The sequence below is a fragment of the Lycorma delicatula genome, chromosome 10 (genome assembly GCF_047948215.1).
Source record: "Lycorma delicatula isolate Av1 chromosome 10, ASM4794821v1, whole genome shotgun sequence".
NCBI classification, from domain to species: domain Eukaryota; kingdom Metazoa; phylum Arthropoda; class Insecta; order Hemiptera; family Fulgoridae; genus Lycorma; species Lycorma delicatula.
The window spans coordinates 22,898,832-22,922,231 of record NC_134464.1 but is presented as its reverse complement, the minus strand read 5'-3'; the positions used below and the strand labels follow the sequence as shown (position 1 = coordinate 22,922,231).

The 23,400-nt window shown below is 30.9% G+C and overlaps 1 protein-coding gene across 1 annotated transcript in view; it reads left to right on the top strand.

Moving 5' to 3' along the window:
• Positions 1-204: 204 nt before the first annotated feature.
• Positions 205-23,400, top strand: part of LOC142331341 (popeye domain-containing protein 1-like) — a 94,524-nt gene continuing 71,328 nt past the window's right edge. Inside the window, exon 1 of the mRNA XM_075377167.1 lies at positions 205-398. The gene's annotated coding sequence lies outside the window, so the exon portion shown is untranslated. The remainder of the gene's footprint in view (positions 399-23,400) is intronic.

Below are 23,400 nucleotides of genomic sequence, written 5' to 3'. Positions count from 1 at the left end.
TACTCGGTTACTGTATACCTCTATGGAGTTAATATCGATCTCTGGATGAGCGAGCGACGAGTAGTAGTGCGACGGTGAGGTGTGGTGTCGTAGCGGTGGGGGTCGCGACTCCGACTCGAATACTAAGCTTTAAGCCCACTGCCGCCATACGCCATACAGAGTTGCCGTAAGACGAGGGAGTCGTACGGGGCTGTCAGTGAGAGAAGATGCCACCGGCTAGGGTTTGTTTTTTACCATATCGTATATCATCCCACCATCAGTGATAGTACGCAACTCGTTTGTACAGTTTATATACACTTACTGTTTGTGCTCGTATTATTGTTTATTACTTTATTTACGTACTCCCTGAAAAGACAACGAACATTTTTACATGGAACGATTTTCAAGTTTATGTAGAGGTACTTTTATCAGATTATATAATTAACACAATAACACATTTTGCCGTGTATCGATAAGGTAGTTTTATCTCATGAACGCCTAAAATACCCACAAAGTCTATTTGTTACAGTCTCTTGAATTTTTTATGCAATGTTTACTGTTATGGAAACCTGTCGGTAATTATGCGTATGCTGTTGTACAGAACGCAATATTTTTATTATTGTGATTTATTATTCATTACTGTTATTATCATTATTGATAATAACTTTTTTTTTTAAATGCACTACCATCATTATTTTTAAGGACAGCATAAATTTTAAATAATGTTGCTTGTTAATATTTCTCATTTTACAGTAATTTTTCATGGAGCGAGTGAAGTACACGAAGGTCTTTTTATACAATGATATATGTCTCTTTTCCCTCTTTTTTAGTTATTATTTTTTTTAACGTGAAAACACTGTTGCATTTCTCATATGTAAACAGAAACAATTTTTTGTCAGAAAGATTAAAAATAAGAATAACTTTTTTTTCTTAATTCTACAATTATTTTTGAATATGTAAATAATATGACAACACTAAAATCTCAAACCGATATTTTTCCATTTGTAACATATTTATAATTTACGTTTGTGTGTGTGTGTGTGTGTGTGTATACAAAGTATAAAATGATTGCTAACAAACTTCGTAACATAATTTGGCTTCTGATGTCTACCGAGGATTGTAATATATATTTAATGACAAAAACAAACAGATGAAAATATTGGAGACTAGTTATTATCCAAAATTGTACCTTTATACCTTTAATTTATACCTTTTTCGACAATAATTGGAATCCCATGCCAGGATTACTAGGATAAGCGAGGAGTAAAATTTTCTATTGTTTTTTTTTACTCAACCGGATGCATTGTATGATTATCAGCATGCCAACAAAAAGCTTTATTTGTATATTTCTGTAATAGTTTTGTTTTACTATTATTACTTTTTGTATTTTAATCTGGATTCTGTTTTTTTTTTGGGGGGCGGGGGAAAGGATTATTTTATACTTTTTAATCGAATTGTTTTGCTGCGTTTTTTTATGTGTACATATGTCTTTATCTTTGCCGTTTATGATCCAGTTTATTGTTCAATTAATTTTAGTTAATATGGAATCCTTAACTAAACTTGGCCCAAGAGCTTTGTATGTTGTTTTACAAATAAATAATCTTTTGTTCTGTTCGGTACATAACATAATTTATTTTGTATAGATCACTTCAGAAGTACTTAGTACTTCATTAATAAAAACAAACTGCTACAATATTATCCTGGATGGTTCAAGAAAAACCATCGTAAAACCCTGAACAGAATAACATCAACAACGTATAAACACATGAAATAATATTAAGGTAAATAAATTTGCCGATCTTCGTGACGGAGTGGCAGCGTCTCGGCCTTTCATCCGAAGGTCCGGGGTTCGAATCCCGGTCAGGCAGGTATTTTTCATACTCTACAAAATTCCATTTCCATATCCCACGCACAGGCTTCAACCTTACGTGGAGATATTATCAAGCAAAAAAAAAAATACATTAAGGTATTAAATATAAAAAAATTACTACAAAATAAGTAACAATTCAGTAGGTGTTATGGAAATTATTTCTACATATATTTATGTTTACGTTAATCGAAAAAGCAGAAAATCGGGATATCTTTTAAAGTTTTTAATTAGTATATTTAAAAATTCATAAATAGTAGTGTTATTTCTATAAAAAAAATCTTTTAATTTTAAATAAATTGTTGGGAAAATTTTTTCAAATAAACCATTTTTATTAAAAATGACAACAGAAACAATAAGGCGCTTTCTTACCATTTCCTATTATTCAAAGTTTTGTGTTGAATTATAAGAAAACAGTTCAATTGTTCGGTTTGATATATATATATATATATATTGTTATTTTTTTTTTAAGAACAAAATAATTTTAACAAAGACTGTATGTTCATAATATAAATACAAAGATAAGTTAACATTATTAATTTTCTTTATGTCTACACAATTCATATTTTTGGGCGCCAGACATATTTATGATCTGACAGTCCAGTTTTGAATCTAGTAAACTGTTCTTACTTTTTGATGGATTCATTCCATCATACACATTCCTCATTTCATAACGTCTTAAGATTTCTCGTTTTTTATGGTACGAAGGTGTATAATTTCTAAATTCCTTTTTTACATTAAAATTTCGAAAGCTTTTATTCTTTGATTTTCCAACATTTTTATTTTGTAACTTTCACCGATGTACAGGGTTCCCCTAGATCTTAAAAGTCAGGGAATTTTCTATTTATTCAGGGAAGGTTTTGAAAAATCACTATAAGTCAAGAAAATCTATTTGTAATATGTCAGGGAAAACGTGATAAATTTTATTTGAGCAGAAAATTTACTAAAAGATGACAATTACTTATGTATTTTCATCAATGAAAAGGCTTCAATCATTGAAAAACAAAAAGAAAATTTCGTAGAAACTCTTTTCGTAAATTATATGTCTGATTCAAGTTTGAAATGTACAATAATAAAATATATATTTGAGATTGAGGTTTCTGCACGAATCTGGATTCTTCAGCGATCTTTGAACATCAAAAATCATTTATTCAATTTATAACCTTCGAATATTAAAAATTATTAATATCATATCTTTCAATTTTTAGTGGTTTCAAAAAATCCAGATCCATACACTGATCAGATGTCGAGTTTTTGGAGAGCGTTTCCTCTTTTCTCATGAGTCTTGTCAAGTTCGGCAGGCTTTCCTAAATTTAGGAAACTGTTCGATTGAATCCAATCAAATCTTTTTGAAATCTCATTGAATTGACGAATGTTCTACCCGAATCGTATTTGGTGATTTTTCAGTAACATTCGGCTGGATTCAACAGGTTTCTTCAGTTGGCAACCGATTAAATCCAATCAAATCTAATTCAAATTTGATAAAGGTCTAGTCAGAACAAATGAAATCGATTGGATTGAATTGATTTTTTTTCTTAACCAGGATGCAAATTTGCATATTTAACAATTTATACAATGAATAAGTAAGTATTCATCCTGGTAATATTACCAGGATGAATACTATATTACCAGGATTAATATTATGGGTGTACAAGTACTCGAACTTTTTGAGTAATCTTCGAGGCGAGTTGAACATTTTAGAATCGAGTAGAGACGAATATTTAAAAGTTTTTAACGAGAAATGTCTTAGGACTCGTGTATTATACATCCCCAATTATTTCTGTGAGTAAAATTAAAATACGTTTACTGTGAAATATATTTTCATATTACATTAAAATTAATTTTTTGTTGATGATAGTGTAAAATTATCTCCATTTTTTGAATTTCCAAATTGAAAAATTATAATTGTCTGGTTTATTTTAGAAACCTCTGTATAAATATCGTTGCACATAATGGATTAAACGATCCATTTATGAGTTAATTTGAACGTTATTTTGAAAAATATCGTTAGAGTTCATCTATATTGTGATTATTTTAGTCAGGGAAATTCAATTTCAAAATTTTGGGGGAACCCTGATGTAAATGTTTTGTTTCATAATAGTTTCTTTCAATTTTAAGAATACTAAAATTAATTATTTTATCAAGTAAAATATAGTCAAGGATTTTAATATTATATTTAATTTTCATCTACGTCTTGATTTTATTATTTTAGATAAAAGAGTAAAACATTATCTGTCGGAAGACATTTTGTTTTTTTGGAGGGTTTTTTAGAATGTCACAGGGTTGTCCTTCTTATGGAAGAATTTAGTATACCAGTAAAACTTGATTCGGAATGTTCATGATATCCTACAGATATTTCAAGTTATCTTCCGATTATCCACAAAATCTTGCACACGTTACAGTGTGCAAGATTTGCAAACGTCCTATATAGGACGTTTTTAGGATGTACCATCAAGATATCATTTGTTTTATGGTATCCGAACTGAACATTTTTTCTTTTTGTTCTACTACGGATCACGTTTGCTTAATTTTGAGTTCTTTTTATTTTCCGAAAGGATTTTTATTTTTTTGCTGTGTTGTCGCCTTTCTTCCGTCCATCTGTTCAGGTTTATAACCTTCTTTTTCTTTCTCTCTGGAAACTTAGATTCTCGAATCGCTTTTCTAAATTTATCTCCTTCTTTACACAGACATTTTATGAAAATTTTACTTTTTTCAATTTCTAGTTATACCCGTTGCTGAGAAACCGGGTAGATAAGAAAAATATAGCGATTTAGGTCATTTATTTACGACTCATCAAGTTACTTTGTTATTATATCGGTACGAGTATTGACTCAACGACAGGGTGTTTAACTGTTAGCCTTCTGCATCATCGGATAATACAGTGGCTGGACTGAAAATGTCGAGATTTTTCGTGTCGTTAATACTAATGTCTACTCCGGTCACTGTTTTTAGTCAGCCCCAGAGCTGCATCCGACGTGTGCGGAATACGAAAGTTGAAACGTAAGTTTAGAATCACGTAGCCCATCAGTTCAGCTTCGTTAAAAATTTATGCGTTTCTTTTTTAAATTTATTTAGTACAATCGTCTGTACATTAAAAAAAGGACTTTACTTAAGTAAAATTTTAACTTGAACACCTGAAAAAAATACACAACTTATTGCCCGTTTTTCAAATAGGTCTATACCGAGTACAATTTCTAAAACAAACATTTTCTTTAGCATTTATTTTTGAATAAAGCTGAATTTAAATTTCTGACGGAAGAGATTAAAGTTACAACAGTTTTAATAAGAAAAAATGTATATTTCCGTTTCTGGTATAATAAATTAATCTAGAACTGTCATTTTTGTATTATAAGGAAGTAAAAAAAGAAAACATTGCTGGAAAAAATTTCGTTGTAACTGAATTGCTTTCTGTTATCAAATGAAAGAAATAGAAAAGTAAACAATGTTTGGCGCGATGGTTCCAATATCAAACGTATAGTCAAATTTAGACGTGATATCCATATGTCAGTCCTATTGAACGTCAACCCTATTGTGACGTATGGTTGCATCATACGTCAATCCTATTGAATCCATTTTACTTTACCGTCTAGATAGCGCTATAGCTCTAGAAGGAAAACTATTGTAATCGGTCTAATTTGGGCATATGCGAATTTCACTGGATCTTTTGGACGTTTTGACACCCAAGGAACCCAAAAAACAAAACAAAAAAAAACCGGATGGAAATTTTCGGGATATTAAAGTTCGTATGTACGTGTGTATTCGGCGCTGGCCTCTAAATCACCTTATATTTCCAGAACTACTGCAGCGATATTCACCAAACTTGGTCAGATTACTTTTATGTATGGAGCATTGATGCCATTAAATTTTCAACTAAAAGGTCAAGAGGGTGAGGCTGTAGAGCATGGTCACTTTCAGTATCTCGAGATGTTGCCTAATTAAGGTCATATTTTTCTTAAGCACATTTGTTAACAATTAAAAAATAACAGTATTTGCAAAATCGCACTCCCATCCTCAAAAAATTCTCTAAATTACTGCTATGTTGTTACGTCACAGGTGAGCGATAGAATTAAATAAATTAATAATATTTAAAGGGTAAAAAAGTAATTCGACCTGGCTGCTTCTCGAACTTGATCGCCCGGTTGATTTCGTACCTGGTGTGTTAAGCCTCGCGGCTACACTAGTCTGTCAATCGTACAGGCGAAATTTGTTGTGTGTAAGAAGTTACATTAATTTATTTAGTGCCGACCGTCGCCGCTAGTACCGCCACACCTGCGCGAATTAAATACGGTATGCGCGCGCGCTTTAGTTAGAATAATTGAATTAAATAAACGAAAAAATATTATATTTAAATAAAATGATAAATATTTTAAATTAAAACGTGTGAGTATGTGTGCGTAAGCCGTGCATCAAAAACAACCCGCAGTTATAGGCAACACGTACCAACGTGTTGTCAGATTTTTTTAAATATATGCATTCATATTTAAGTTTATTCCCCTAGTGATCAAAGACAGTGTGTATTCATATAATTCATTATGTATTAATTATATTGACCGTGTAAAGCAACAGAGGACTGATCACAGTTAATTTCTCTTAGTGTAATGATGTTCATTATAAAATCAGTCCTTGCGGTGAAGGCGTCTCTTTTACCTGCCTTTCGGTGGTGGCTTGACGTGCTGGTAAGCTGAAATGTGTTTAGTTGAAAGAAGAAGACGCGACGAGAGCCACTTTACCCGTTTTCCGTAGTAAACTTGGCGTGGAATGCTTTTTTTTTATGAATGGTTATGTCTTTTTTTTTTACTTTATAGCTATAATTATTACGGTTTTATCAACGAGCATACACAAACGTTTAAGTGAAAACGACACTGTTATTTGCATTTCAATGATGTCAAACCTTTAAGAAAAATGTATAATAAAATTTATGCGTTTGAAATTTGTTTTTAAATTCTATCGAATTTTTTAAATACAAAAAAAAACGTTTACGCTCTGTTTAAGTAAATCTACATGCGGGACTGTACATCAGCGTGCCCGGTAGGTTCTTCTCTTCTTGAAAAAGTTACTGTCATTATTTTAAAGATTCCTTATCTTATGGAAAAAAAGATTACTTAAGTTTTTTACTCCCGTTCTCTATATGCTCTCTGTAGCACTAAGTAATATTGAACCATTAGATAAATGGATTAAGTCATTAGAACCACTATTTTTTTCATATAACAAAAATATTAAGTTGCATTGTATATCTATATATTTTTACAAAAACTTTTGGAAACGTAAATTTTTAAAGGATATAAATAACAGATTTATGTAAAAAAAAATATTGCAGGTTTACTTAGTTGTTTATGTAATCTTGTTTATTTCTTAGAAGATTAATTTACCGCGTATAATCGAGGTTTACTCTAGAAATATTTTTTATGAAAAATATGAAGGCTAATAGGGATTCGAACCTATAACTTTCCTGATGAGAGACAAAGACAATATCATTTCGTTACGATAGTCGACAAGTTAAATTATTTCTATTGAATTACGAGAGTTGTAATAAATTATGACATCGTTATTATTTTACTTTTAAAACAAATACGGATATTTTACAGCATTTATCGTTGCGTTTGTAGTTCTAACATAACAAACAGCAAATACAAGATTTGTAGTTCCAACACTTTTCGAACGTTAACGAAAAAGTATAAAATTTTAACTGCATTTACAGATTTCATCTTAAAAGTGGACCGTCACTTATTATTTAATTAAAGACTATTTTGTTTATAACAAGAGTTAGAAATGATGACTGTATATTTATTTTAATGATACGGTTTACCTTTTCTTAATGTTCTCTCGTCTATTTCTGGAGAGCATTGTTAACTTTCAGCTTGAACTGCTGTAAATCGTTTAAATTGCTCCTGCAGACAGTGTTTTTTCAACAGTCATTCTAAAAAAAAGAGGTGTGGACTATTAAGATCAAGGGATCTTAGTGCCTATAATACTGAAAAAACGTTTTTTTTTCTTAAAAAAATTCGCTAACATATTCATAGTGGAGAAGATTTCATTTGTGTTATAAAATTTACTGGAACCATTAGTTACGCTGATCTTCTTATCTTCTTATAGCAAGACGATTGTTAAATAATTTCTTAGGAGGTTTTTAAAAGTAAACTAGAAGTCCAGCGTCTTGGACGGTTGAAGAGTAGGGTCCAATGCTTTTTTTTTTAGGGTTTTAGAGGAAATTCAATAACGTATAGGTTTCATTATCCCAGAAACGACAATACTAATTTTATACCCGCTAAGGGCGAGTGGTAGCGTTTCGGCCTTCACATCTGGAGGTCTTTGGTTCGAATCCCGGTCAAGCATGGTATTTTCACACACGCTACAAATCATTCATCTCATCCTCTGAAGCAGTATTTAACGGTGGTCCAGGAGGTTAAAAAAAAGGTGGAATTGTGAAAACATAAAATCTAAAATACCATTATATGATTAAATTCTTAAACCGCTCATCATTCCCAGCAAGAGTTGTAAAAAATTCTCTTACGATACAACTTTAATGTTTTCCTGATAAGAAAAGAGGTGGGAACTAAGTAAAAACTTATTTGTTAGTCTAGTTTCCCAAATTTCTTTGAAAAGATCTTTTAATTATCTTGCGTTACCTTTAATATTAAAATTGACTATATCGAAAGGGTCCTTACATGAACAGAAATTATATTGAGAAACTTTTTAACTCGCTTCACAACTGTTTCTTTCCTTTTTTATTTTCAATGGTGTCCGTTTATAAATTCATCAGAGTTTGATTTTTCCAAAATAAACGCATAAGCAGTTAATCGTAATTCTGTTCACGCAGTCACATTACACTAAGTGCTGTAATTTATCTGGTGATTTTGCCATGTTGCTATGTTTTAAAACAAGCGGTGGAAAGAATAAAATTACACCATTAGAATCGTCAATCTTTTCTGCGTAAAATGTATGAAACACTACTTTTATGTCTTTTTTCGTTTTCTTTATTTCGGCGTTAAAATAGAAAAAAAAAACACGGTTTTCAGAAGATATTCGAAAAGGTGAGATTTAAACTGTCATTAAAAATAAGCGACCACAATAAAAATTTGTTATTTATCATTCTGCAGAATCCCAGTTCCATTAAACAATTTTTGAAACATCCATCACTTTTTTATTTTTTAAGAAACGCATTCTACGATCTGACGGGCATTTTTCAATTTTAAATCGAAATAAAATAATAAGTGGTGGACTAGATTTGAAACTATTTTATGAAAAAAAAGCCCGCGCTTTTGTAAGACACACATTTCAGGTGATCGATATAATCTACAGTAAACTACATTTGTGAATAATGATAGAGATTTCATGTTTATTTACGTTATTATTTTCATTTTTTTTTTTAAATTTAGATATATTAATTAAATAGAAGTATTTTCATGGGTTATTAAATTAATGATAAACCTTTGCAGTAAGAAAGTAAAATTGGTATTCCACTAATTGCAATAAGATGTATATTCAGTAGAAATTGTGTGTAGTTGAACGAGTTGATCTAAAATTCAGCAGAGTGATTGATAAAGATTAAATGAAAAAACTATTATCGTTGTCAGTTGTTTTAATAGCCGTCTAATTTTTACTTTTTCTAAAATCTCCTGGAAAAAAATACGGTGTTTAACATTTTTCGTCAAGTTGAAAGAAAAACGCAAAACGACACGCAATAAACTCAAGGGTGCTTTGCAGTGATATATTCCTAGTTTATACTCTTCTAAAAAAGCTGGCAAAGTATTGCATAACTTTACTGTTACGCATAACTTTACTGTTCCAAATAATCTAAAATAATTTTATTTCATTAATTAGAATTTTATTTGGCTATAACTCTGGAACCAAGAAAATAAGTACCACTTATGATATATCGTTGAAAAGCTCTCAATGAGGGCTTATTACTGCATTTAAGAAAATATCTAAAATCCAATTTTTTGGGGATTTGGAGCTTTTTTGGACACTTTTGGTTCAGTCGATTGCAATCAAAAGGAGAGGCGCACAACTAGATGTTACAACAGCCATAAATACAAAATTTCAACTTACTACGACTAATCGTTTTTGAGTTATGCGAGATACATATATGCATACATAGGTACACACATACATCGTACGTACAGACGTCACGTCGAAACTAGTCAAAATGGATTCAGGGATGGTCAAAATGGATATTTCCGTTAAAATCTGAAAACCGAAATTTTTCGTGGTCACATTATTTCCTTTACTTTGTACAAGGAAGTAAAAATAAATAATTTAAAAGAAAATTGTTAAAAAATATTGAAAAAATAAAGTATAACTTTTATGAAAATAATAAAAAAAAAAATTGCTTCTCATTTCGGGTCCGGAATATAATATTCATAGGCAAAGCTACTTTAATTTTAATCCTTTTAAGTGATAAAAAAAAATACAAAAAACCTTTTTTAATAATAAAACTTAAAATAATAGAGCCGAAAAAACTGAATATATATTTTTTAGAGGTGGGGAATTGATTTTAAATAAAACTTTTCTAAAAATATTTATTTATAGCTTAAACTTAAAAAGTTTGGTTAAATAAAGTTTTCTCTAAATTTAACACTCTTAATAAAGGATAAAATAAGAAAAAGAAAATTTCCAAAAAAACTTACTGCGTTTTAGTCCTAGGGATCTATAATTTAAAAAAGTTATAGACATTTATTGATAGCTCTATATAAGTATAAATTTTCTAAGTTGTTTGGAAAAATACTTAAACCGAAGGGAGATAGAGCAAAATAATTAAAAGAAAAAATATATGTATCCTATGTAACAAATTTGTTTTAATAAAGATGTCTCTAAAATCTCTCTGAAGAAAATCGAAATTGATTCCGATATCCTCCTACTCCCGTAATGCGACATCCCCTACATCCTTAGCGAATTAAAAAAAAATTAATATGATCAATGCTGTGCTATAAATGTTGAAATATTTGAGCCAAATTTGAAGAAAATCGGTTTGGTCAGTCCTGAGATATTAGGCCAAAAGCAGTACAACTACCCCATCATGTAAGCACATACATATATATTTTTTTGGTCTAAATGAATCAGTTGATCCCTAAAAAGTAAAAATTTGCAAAAACCCAATACCTCATTTTTGACATGATCATCATACTTTCCCATCTATTTGTTTATTGTCTGGGAAAGTAGAATTAAATAAATGTAAGTTTAAATAAAATATTACACTTGATTTAATTAAATTTGTACGTAATTTGATTACAATAATAAAGAGCTGATTTCTACTTTTGTAATAAATATTTTAATATTAATAATAATTATTATTATTATTGTAGTATTAAATAAATTAAAAGTATAGAATTTAAATCAATGTAATTATTACATCTGTTAGAATATGTATTAATTACATATATATTGACTGTTACGTAAATGCTTATTTAATGAAGTAATGGAATTATTATGTTTTTGTCATATTGAAAACGATTTTAAAAGGTTGTTTAAATTAAATAAGATTCATAACAGGGGGGTTTACTGTGCGTAGGTTGTGTTTTCGTAGTCACGTTGGTTGTAGTGCCAGTTATTATTTTTTTTTTGACTTTATCGATATTAAACAATAATTTTAAGTTTACATATTTATTTTTAAAATAACATCGAGCAATTTCATTCATTGGAGATGGAAAAAGGGTTTGATGTATTATGAAAATTTATAACTAAGATCGACTGAACAATGTAATCTTTTCACGTGGACACGTTATGCGCCCGTTTCGATTTTAAGTCACGTTGATTGTATCGTTAACTATTTTTCTATAGAAATTGTTGTATATATATATATTTCTTTTGCTTGATGATATCGCCACATAAGCTTAAAGCTTGTGCGTGGGATATGGAAATGGAATTTTGTAGCGTATGAAAAATGCCATGCCTTATCAGGATTCGAACCCGGGACCTCCGGATGAAAGGCCGAGACGCTATCACTCGCGCTACGGAGGCCGGAATTTATATTTTTATTTTACATATTAAATTTATTTTCTGGTAGAAATGAATGTACGTTTCTTGGTACCTTTTGTTGTAGATATTCTTTTCATTGTTTAAACAATGTTTTTAATTTTTTTTTATTGTTTCTATTTAATAAATTTAATCGACATATATTCTCGGTATTTTCTACTTTTTATTTATGTTATATTTTGTTTTGAAGATGTTTTGTTAAATTTATAGATATTGTTCACTGAAACGATGAAATAATAACAAAAATGATGTTCTTTATTCTTTTTTGTGAATTAGCGAAAACGTTTCTATTACTTTCTTCATTCCTATTTATAAATAAAAATGGTCATTTGCTTATCCATATCACGTGCAACAAGGAAATTAATTAAGGTATCGGATGATGTGTGGAGATCGATTAAAAATAAAAGCACCAGGATCAGAAAATTCAATCGACGATTGACTCAATGATAACGCCTTTTCTCTCCACTTTTAAGTAACATGTCTTTTTTTATACTACGCCCTAAAGAGGCTAAACATATAAAAATACTTACTAAATTAGTAGATTTTATTTTTCAATAAATCGAAGGGGAGACACCCATCGTAGGGAATATTTGTAGGCGTATCCCATTTACTTATACAGTATTTAACTTAATGGTCATAATGTAATCGGCTTTCATTTTGGTAAATCATTTTTCCTTATAGCGAATTAGAGAGACAGTTAAATTCATAGTATCGCCCGTCTGGTAATTTGGATGGAATCATGTAATCTTGGTTCGTAATTGGTCAAATTACATTAACATCAATTTTTTGTGAAAATCGGTAAAACTTCTATTGAAACGGTAAAGCTGTTAAAAGTAGTCCTGAAAAAGTAGAGTATCTGTAAGGGGCATAAGACATTTAAAGATAAGGGAAGATCGAAAAAAAATCCTAAAACTGGGCAGAAAAGGAAAAAAATAATTAGAAAATCAAATATGTACATAGTGTGATTTGGTAAGGTATCTGAGACGTATGCGAATAATGAGTGTTGAAGAGGTTAAAAGGTTTTAAAAGAGAAGAACGAAAAGAGTTGAAGAATGATCTAAATATATCATCCGTCACCATCACGAGAAAATGGCTGTCTAAGCTACACTCATCGAGAGAGAGTTTCTGGCTATAAAATCGATTATCCGAATTAGGTAATCCTGATTTTTCATCCGACTTATCCCCAGTGATTTTGCGCCGTTCCCAAAATTAAAGATTCTACTCAAAGAAAGATTCTGTGATATCGTTGATATCCAGTATGATATGATGAAAAACTCAAGGTTATTCAAGATAAAGCGCGTTGACCTTTTTCCAGAAATGGTAAATGTATATTGAGAATCCACATAATCCACGATATAGATGAACAGTTTATCGCTCTGAAGACGAAAGCAGCCATTAATGTTCAGTTTAATTGTATGGTTTTGCAAGTGCATTACGGAAATGAAATTATTATACCTTTAGTAAAGTCGTGTAGCTAGGTTTAGCTTTGTCCGTAACTAGATATACGAGTACATCTGGAATTCATTGACTTAAAAACAGAAGTCACCTTAAGGAAATGTATAAAACACAACCAAGTTCTTTTTGTTTCAAATGATTTTAAGGTACTAAAGCACAAGTTCGATTCTTTAACTCTTTTCATGAATCACTATTCAGGTTAACACACTTTATTCTTTAAAAAAAAGTTGATCGGAGTTAACTTCAGCAAAAGGCAAAGTTTGCCTTTGAACGAACAAATTGTTCTTCTGTGAAATGTATGAGCTATCTGGCGGTGGAAATAAACACGTCACGAGCTATTTATTTTATTATTTTCTTTAAAACGTTTTCCTCTTTATTTCTTTGGCTGCTATCTTCGTATAATACTAAAATATAATGTGAAGGATTGTGCAATATAATGTAAAGTAAATATCGCGTACAGAATAACCTCTTGGGTCGAGAATTTAAACCATTTTGAAAACATTTCTAGGCTACATTCTCACTACAACAAATTTTTTTTTTTCATTTTGCAGTTTTTTAATGACCTGACACCGATCGAAATTTATCTGTTTTCACTGATTTAAATTTAAGGAGTGGCAGGTAAATCTCAGCCTGAAATAGTTTTTATACCCTCCTAACCCATTTCTAACTCCACAAAATGGGTACCTGGACTATCGAATCTGATTCTTTATCTGGGAGATCGGATACTACTTTATTTATCCATTTTCGACTTTTCAGCGTCTCAATTCTAGGCGTAAATACCAAAAAATTCTCATCGGAATGTTGGCACATCTTATATTAGTTTCATAAAAAATTGCTCGTAGTCTTCCTTAAAATAATATTTTTAATAAGGAATCATCTTTCTTACTTGTAAAATCTAAGAAGAGATTTAGAGAAATCTTCCTGGATGCTTTAAACCTATAAAAGTTACCTTATGTATCAGAGAAAAACTGATAAATGTTCTTCGATTATATATTGTTCGATTATTTGTAAACTGCCTAATGATTTGTATGCAATGTGCATGTTCGATATCTTATGGGTGTGGCTGAGGCCTGTGTACAGAATGAGGGAGGTCGCAACCCACTCGGGTCCCCAGAGGCACTACTCTGTACATTCAAAATTTCAGAGCTTCTGTGGGGATTCGTTAACAGATAGACTGTATTTCGTAATATGAAATAAGCAAAAATGAATTACGCTTTTCAACTAATTAGATCTAAATCATTATATTCTTATGTGTGTACTTCTCGAATGTATAATTCTGCAATAGACGTAATTCCAGCATTTTTATTTTTTGTATTTGCATTATTATTTACAAAGCTTTTATTCTTTTAAAAAAATTATATGACTCTACGTTGAAGCAGGTTCTCTTTCTTAGCTTATTAATTTTCTTCAGCATTTTAAGTGAAACAAAGTTATTTCTTCCTAATTATTATGTTATTTAATTTTTTTTCTGTTTTCTGCTTTTAGGTAGATTTCATAAGAAAGCTACCTATTGCAACGGGTATCATGGCTCGACTTCCAAAAATTTCGATATATCTTCGCGTTTCATATCCACCAGACCCCAAAATCATCGTCAGCTCAAAACTTTATATATACATATATTTCACTTGTAGACACGAGAACTGCTATAATTTTGCGCCATTCACTTTTAAATTGTTCCTTAAAAATAAATCGTCCAAAAATCTCAGTCTAGTACGTTAACGGTCAAAATCAGAACATGGGGGGGGGGGGCATTTTTGAAAAAAAAACAAAATATCGCTATAACTTTCTTATTAAGTAAAATATCGAATTCGTTTAAAGTTCCTACTATTATTTTGATAAGGGCCTAAAACTTATCTAAGTAAAAGTTTTTGATATCACCAACCATTAGCCCAGGAGGTAGGAAAAATGGGGTTTCGAAGACAAAAAAATCATACCTCCCTTAATAGGCACAGTATCGAATCGGTTTAAAGTGGTCTTTAAACATTAGCTAAAACTTTAGTCTGAAACAATTTTTTATATGACCAATCCTTACGGCAAGGGATGACCAAAATGTAGCTGGAATTGTACGAAGATGGGGCTTGTCGTATGCTAAACATATGAAACTTTTTTCACGTGCTACTATTGTCGTATTGAGTAAATTTAAAGTTTTTCTTAACTTTAAGGTGGAAATATCTTTTATCCCCTACTTAGCACCGGTGAAATCTACCTCCGCCTTCCGGCGTGCCGAAAGGGATTTTTTTTTTAATTCTGATGAAATGTACGTAATTTTATTCACAAAAACGTCAAATTTAATGACGTTCAGATTTGTTTACATTCACAAATGTTTTTTTCGAAATAGATTGAAATAGGTTTAGAGTTGCTGAAATTCATAGATTACTAGAGAAGCGGATATCGATTAATTTTAGGATTTTTTTTTATGTATGCCTTGTGATGTTCATCGAAACTCACTGAGATGTAGCTTTTCAAAACTTATGTGGTTTTACCGGACGAGTAGGTGTGTTTACTTCCACAACATCAGTTTAATTGTTTCCACCGTTTTGTAATCTCTCTTTTACATGCGTTCGTTTACAAGTCTAAACTAAATTTAATTATTATTAAAATGTACATTTTTGCATTAATTAAGTTTTATTTTATAAAATAAAACTCGCAGATAGAGATCAGACTATGTAACCTATAATAACCATGCTGAACAGAAGTGTGGGGAAGAATGTAATTATATTATACTTCTGGTTCCACCTCTTATCAAACCCCATTAACCGATACTTCCTCGAGCGGAATAGATTAAAACTAACAGCGTTGAATCTAGGTTTAAACGTAAAAAAATTTGATCGACAACAAAATCATACTGGTAAAAAAAAATCCTGGAATCTGATGTGCGGTCGTTTTATATAATAATTCTGGTACTAATTAAAATTGTCAACTTTACTGGAGAGTGGTCTCAAATTAAAAGAAAAAAATTGAAAATACCAATCGAAAACAAATAATATTTCATAAGATCTAAAATCGAAAGCAAAACGTGGGTGACATTTCGCCGGCCGATGTATATCGATAGCTTTTTATTGCTATGATAAATGTCACAGGTTATTGGTTCGATATATAAATTTTGTTTTCTCTTATTATGTAGTTTATTTATCATTTACAGTATTTAGTAATCGTACTTTAAAATGCTATTTATCTATTTTTATCGAGAGAAAAAGTTTAAAAAGATTCTGTAGATGTTAGTAATATCGCCTTTTTCCCGGTTTAACTGTATCATTTAAGCTCGTGGTTATTATATTACAAGATATAATAAATTATAGTAGATAATTATTATTAAAAGATAATGAAATAGTCTACAAAAAGTATATTTAATTTTGTTTTGTAAGATTCGAACTCGTACAGATAATTTGACATCGTCATGTTTTACCATATCGCTGTAGACTGCTTATAATAATATAAATTATAACACCTTCTGCAGTTTAAATGAAGTATGTTCCGAACAATTTCATTTCAAATGTTCGTGTGCACGTATTAAATGTTTAAAATTTCATCGATAGAAGGGGAAGGTTTTATAAGATTAATGTTTTAATTTTCTTGAAATACTAATACTTACGCTCTTTTATAGGAGTTCAAATCAATGGTAACTTCTTTATAATATCATCACCCTTTCATGTCTGAGAACTGATGACCCGATTGATATCCCGCTGACAATTTCCCGCCATAACTCACAGTTCTTTGCCATTCGAATCAATGTGCCTAGCCTTTCTCCATTCGCCTCTTCAGTTTGGTCCAGTCATCTTTTCGGCAGTCTTCCTTGTGACCTGCTGCCCTTTTTTTTACCCTGTTCTCGAGATTTTTGCCAGGCTTACAGACTAGAAGCATATTGCGGGCAACCTCCTTTGTACAACCAGCTCGTTTATAATCGAACTGTTCGTTCTCTTTTTTAAATATATATATAATTTGTTTATATGAGTATAAAAAACAATGTAGTAAATGCTCCAAATTCAAAACTATCTATTTTTCGGTACGAGACCACTATTTGGGGTGTTCTGTACTTTTTAAATTAGCTGTGAAAAATACAAAGTGGCTTCCATTTCGGTTAGGTTGTCAGAGCCCGACGGTTTTTATGTCAAATTTTTCAATTAGCCTTAAAATAATAATATCTGTACCCTTTTCATTAAACAGTTTTGAGTTTCAGTCTATGGTTATTTGGAAAATGTGATAGTATCACATCGAAAAGTAGATTGTTTTGAAATTGTACAATTTTCTAAATTTGATATTTTACTTCATTATATGAAGTAAAGGAAGTATTGTGATAGTGAAAAATTTCGGTTTTCAAATTTCGAAGAAAATATTCATTTTGACCATCCCTGAATGCATTTTCTCAATTTTCGGTGTGATGGCTGTACGTTCGTATGTGCCTATGTATCTCGCACAACTCAAAAACGATTAGCCGTAGGATGTTGAAATTTTGGATTTAGGACTGCTGTAACATCTAATTGTGTGCACCTCCCCTTTTGGTTGCAATCGACTGATCCAAAAGTATTTAAAAAAGCTCAAAATCAAATAACAATCTTAATTTTGGATTTTTTCTTAACTACAGTAATAAGAGCCCCTCATTGAAAGCTTTTTATCGGTATATCATAAATGGTAATTTTCATTGGTTCTAGAGTTATAGCCAAATGAAATTTGAATTAATGAAGTATTTGGATCTTATCAGAGGAAGGCACATCGGTTCGAATCAGACTTCATCTACTTTTTTAAATCTTTTTTTAATTTAAATATATTTATTTATTAATAATTATTAACTTCTGATTGTAAAAACATTTTTACGATAAAAAATAATTCAATTAAAGAAATATGAAAAAATAACAGAAGTTATTAATGAAATAAAATTTTATGTATTTTTCATTTTAAAAACAATGTGTGTGTGTAATTTAATAGGCGTTCAAGGAAGTCATGTGGTGTCCATATAAAATTTTTTATACTAATTGGTGCAGTATAATAAAACATTTTATAACTGACAAATTTTTTTTTACTCTGACATAATCTATTAATAATATGTTCATTTTAAATGAAGATCTCTCAGTTAAAATTAATTTTTTAATTGAATTTGTATTCATTTTACTTACTGGCATCATAGTTCTGGACCTACACTGCAAGAAGGAAAGTATAGTAATCAGTCAAAAAATTGGTTATGTTTTTTTTTTTTGTATTTCTCGATATTTCATGACCTAGGAACCCCAAAAAACAAAAAAAAAGTGTTAGGTAATGTCTGTACGCGTGTTTGCGTGTTTAAGCTTAATAACTTTTGACTTGATAATCTGATTTTGATAAATTTTTGAATAATTTATTGATGAAATTTTGGGTTCAATAGCTCTAGGGGATAGATAGTTTCTATGGGTCAATTTTTTCAAAATGTTACAATTATAACCCCACTTTATTTTAAGTTCAGTACATAGGCGCTTATCTTACCAATTTAAAAAAAAATTGCACCAAAATTTCTCCTTTCCCCAAAAATCAAAAAAAGCTTTTTTTTATTTATTGTATATTGTTTAACTTCTTTTTCCTTTTACCTGTTTAGCCTCCGGGAATTACCGTCGTGGTATTACTTCAGAGGATTAATGAGGATGATATGTATGAATGTAGTCTTGTACAGTCTCAGTTCGACCATTCCTAAGATGTATGGTTAATTGAAACCCAACCACCAAAGAACACTGGTATCCATGATCTAGTATTTAAATCCCTATAAAAATAACTGACTTTACTAGGACTTGAACGCTGGAACTCTCGACTTCCAAATCAGCTGATTTGGGAAGACGCGTTCACCACTAGACTAACCCGGTGGATTGTATATTAACTGAATATTTTTTGTCTTCTTAAGCATAGTAGTAGTGCAAGCGACCAAAAAAAAAAAATAATAAAAATACTGTGGGGATAATATTGGGTTAGGAGAGCCGATCAAAGTTTTAAAAAAATTGATTTTTTGAATGTTTTAAACATTTTTTATGTATAATTCCACTATTTACTCGAAAGAACCAGCACCCGAAAATTATAACAATTTTTTTGTCAGCTTTTTTTAATAGATCGTTATCTCTGATAAAAAGTTTTTAAAAAGTATTTTTTAATACATTACATCTACGAGGATATTTGTGTTTTACATGCTGCGTTAAAAGTGTGAGCTGACTGTATATTTTTCTCATTATATCCTCCTATAATTTTATTAATTTCTCAAATATGGTGCCGCGTATATATTAAATGAATAAATTAACAATTAATGTATACCAAATTATAGCACGTTGATATGTACTCTAGATCTTTCGGCTAACCTAGAAGCCATCATCAGGAGTTAAAATTAATATATAAAGTCCAAAGTTTAAAAAATCATAGTTAAAAATTTTAAAACAATCATGACTGTCCCGGTCCTGCTAGTATACTCTAAAGAGTATCCAAATAGGACCGGGACAGTCATGACTGTTTTTAAGTTTTTAACTATGATTTTTTTTAACTTTTAACTTTAAATATATTAATTTTAACTCCTGGTGATGGCTTCCGGGTAGGCCGAAAGAACTAAAGTACTTATCGACATGCTGGTAAGGTGGTTTACATTAATTGTTAATTTTTTATAATTTTATTATTTCACCCAAAATTTAATTATGAATTTTCGAAATTATAATCCGATTAAATTTTATTTAGAGTCTCTTAACACTTGAAATAAGGATTGATCCGAACTCCTTCGGTTGTTCTGAGTGCCGGACCGGGATAGCCTTTATCAAGACAGCAGTACTTACTTTCTTATCAACTCATCATTCTTATCTATTATCGTAATAAAACCTACTTCAGGTTCTGATTTAAAATAATTTTGTTTTTGAAACTGATAATTGTTAGTTTCGTCTACTGGGTAAATACTATAGCCGAGTAATTTTTAAGTCGATATCAGTGCAGAAGGTTAAAGTTATTATTATACCTCGTTGACCCTATCTACTATCGTAAACATGAACACAAACTCGCAACCGCATAATAGAAGTAGTTACCTTATGATGGCAAGGATAATAATAATAATAATAATAAATCGTTAGCGCTACAAAAATTAATAGTACGTTGTGCAGAATATAAAACGTGTATGTAGACCGCCTCCCTTATTTATTTCTATATCGAGCGATATTTATTTTTTTTGTTTTGTAAGTAAATTGATCGCAGTTGTGTAGTCTTGCATTTTAATTACCGATCTATTCGAACAACGCCAGCGGTGGAAATTCTTTAATATTAATGAACGGTAGACGGTCAAACGGAAGTAATAATTGCAGCGTAATAATACATTTCGATACATCAACACGAGCCAGTAAATTGTGTATTTGTCTAGGTAGTCTGGTAATCAGCTAATCGATTTTAATAATGTTCAAACTGTAGTTTATTTTAACGAACATAGGAATTTATGCGCAGTCTATCGTACGGTTCTGCTACTATAAGTAAATATTATTTATTTATTATAAATAATAGTATTAAAGAATTTGTGATATGCGGTAAATCTTAAATAAATTTAATTTTTTGTTTTAAAAGCGGTGGTTAAATTCAACATTATACGAGTGTATATATATATTTTTTTTTATCCGGAGGGAAAAGTATAGTTTTTATGAAAATATCATCGAGTAATTCTGTCTATACATTTAAAAAAAAAGGCTTCTTTTCGGTTACTATGATTACGTAATGTACTAATGTACTTTATCAACTTAAAGCTAACGAATCGTAGATTTGCTAAGAATTCAAGACGTAATGTAATTCGTAGTGTATTCGATCTGTTTTTTTATTTGAACTAATTGGTAAATTTTGCTTAAAATAAGTGCTGCTATCTATTATATATTATAAACTTTTTTTTTTGGCTTTAACTATTACCAAAAAAATTAATTTTTTTTTGTTACAAAAAATAAAATATGGGATCCTAATAGAACTTTTAACGGTTAATTCAAATATGAAAAAAAAATTTCTCAGTCACTCACAGTTTTTTTTTTCTAATACGTAGATAAACTTTTAAGAAATGTAATATTATACACGCGAGCAGGTCAATTTATTCAACTTGCCCAAAATGTGATAGTTTTCTTTTGACAAAGAACACTCCTCTTTAGCGTCCAATACTAATCTACGAACATTCTTGTTCTTCATTGTCGTTAGTACCTGTTTTCTAAGACTGCTGGTGGAAGCGTTTCCCATGCTCATCACTGACGGGCCGGAAACAGATCCAGATGTGAATCCAAATAGGGACATAATAGTATCAGGTGCCTACGGCGCGCCTTCACAGCTAGGTTTCTTCGGGTGGGTTGCCCTGGCGGGCGACGTCTCAGAATGGGATTATTAGGCTTATAAAATTGATCACCTATTGTGTAAAAATATTTCTTTTTTTAAATGATGGAGCTTGATATAACGAAAGTTAAAGTAGAAATTTAACTCTAGAAATTAATACTAAACATTCCGATGTCTATTGCATGGTTATAGTTCATTATTTTACGAAAAAAACAATCACATAAATAAATTAAAAAAATGTAAAAAAAATTTTCTAAAACACCACTCTTAAATTAAACGCACTAAAAGATAAAAATAATTTTAAGACGGTATCTTAGAATGGATTTAACAACAAGCTTTGATGGTGATATGTAAGATTATGTGAAAGTCATGGCTTCAAATTTTAATTTCACATAATCTTACATATCACAATGAAAGCTTGATGTTGAATCCAATCTGAGATATCGTCTTAAAATTATTTTTTACCTTTTCGTGCGTTTAATTTAAGAGTGGTGTTTAAAACATTTTTTATTTTATACTTTTTAGTCTTCATAAGATTATACTTTACAGCTGTGCTAGCGCACAGATTTGAGCGTATTTAGTGAAAGATCGGATCGGTACGTTTTACGATGGGTAAGTGCAATCAAAACATAGGGCGTAAACGGTTTAATTTCCGGATAATCAAGATCCAGTCGATCAAGAGTTTACCTGATGCGTTAAACACTTAGCGCTCGACCTGTCGATACATATGCCGTTTGAATTGCGAAAATCGGACGAGCGGTTGGCGAGATATTACGGTGGCACCCCATCGCACCCTTCCCCAATTTCCAAACGGCGCCCCGGGGGCACTTGACAATATTATCATCCGACGGGTACCAATGGGAGTAGAAGTTCCATATCATAGTCTAGGAGATCGAAAAATTTTTTCAGAGCACTAGTACCGACCGTTTTCGACATATTTACGATTTTCGTCCAAAATTCGGATCGGTTAAAAAGTAGTAAATTTTTCCAAAACTTCGATATATATTTCTTATATATACGGTATATCGATATATAATTATGTACCAAGTATACACCTGACCACCACGAGACATGTACTAACGAATCGGGATTTTCCGCTAGTCATCGGTACATTCCGGTGCTAAGCTAAGGGAGACGCACACACATACAAATGCCGTTCATTAGGGTAGAAGTGTTTGGGTTTCAATTAACCATACATCTCAGGAATGGTCAAATTGAGACTGTTCAAGACTACACTTGATTTACACTCATACATATCATCCTCATTCATCCTCTGAAGTGATACCTGAACTATAATTCCCGGAGGGTAAACAGGAAAAAAGCAAGTACGGTAGGATTACAACGCATATTTTTGTATGGCTGTGATAATTTACCCACAATAACACGATAGTCGGGGAGATTTATGATTTCCAGAATGTTTTGCAAAACATTTTTAAATGAGGTCCATGCTGATTTTTCGAGTTGGTGGAATTGTCCGTCTCTAATTAAAGTTCTTATCTTGGAATCCATAAAAATTGCTTCCTTAATTTTACCGGAGAAGTTTTCTTCTAAATAATGAAATTCAACACCATTTTCTAACCATCGTCGTAACAAAGTTTTTGTAAAGCCTAGTTTTATATGGAGTGTAGATAGAAAAATCTCGAGCTAATTAGTGGAAGATGTACAACGTTTTTCTGTTCAGGCGTAAATGTTTCACGCTTTGGCCATTCCTTCCTGCTTTAATGATTTGTATTCTCCCATTCGCACAAAAAGCAAGAAAATGTACAGTAGCCTAGGTGCAAACCCATTAATAACTCAATAACTATGAGATATCAATATACAGTTCAACGTTACTTGTTGAATTTGTTTGT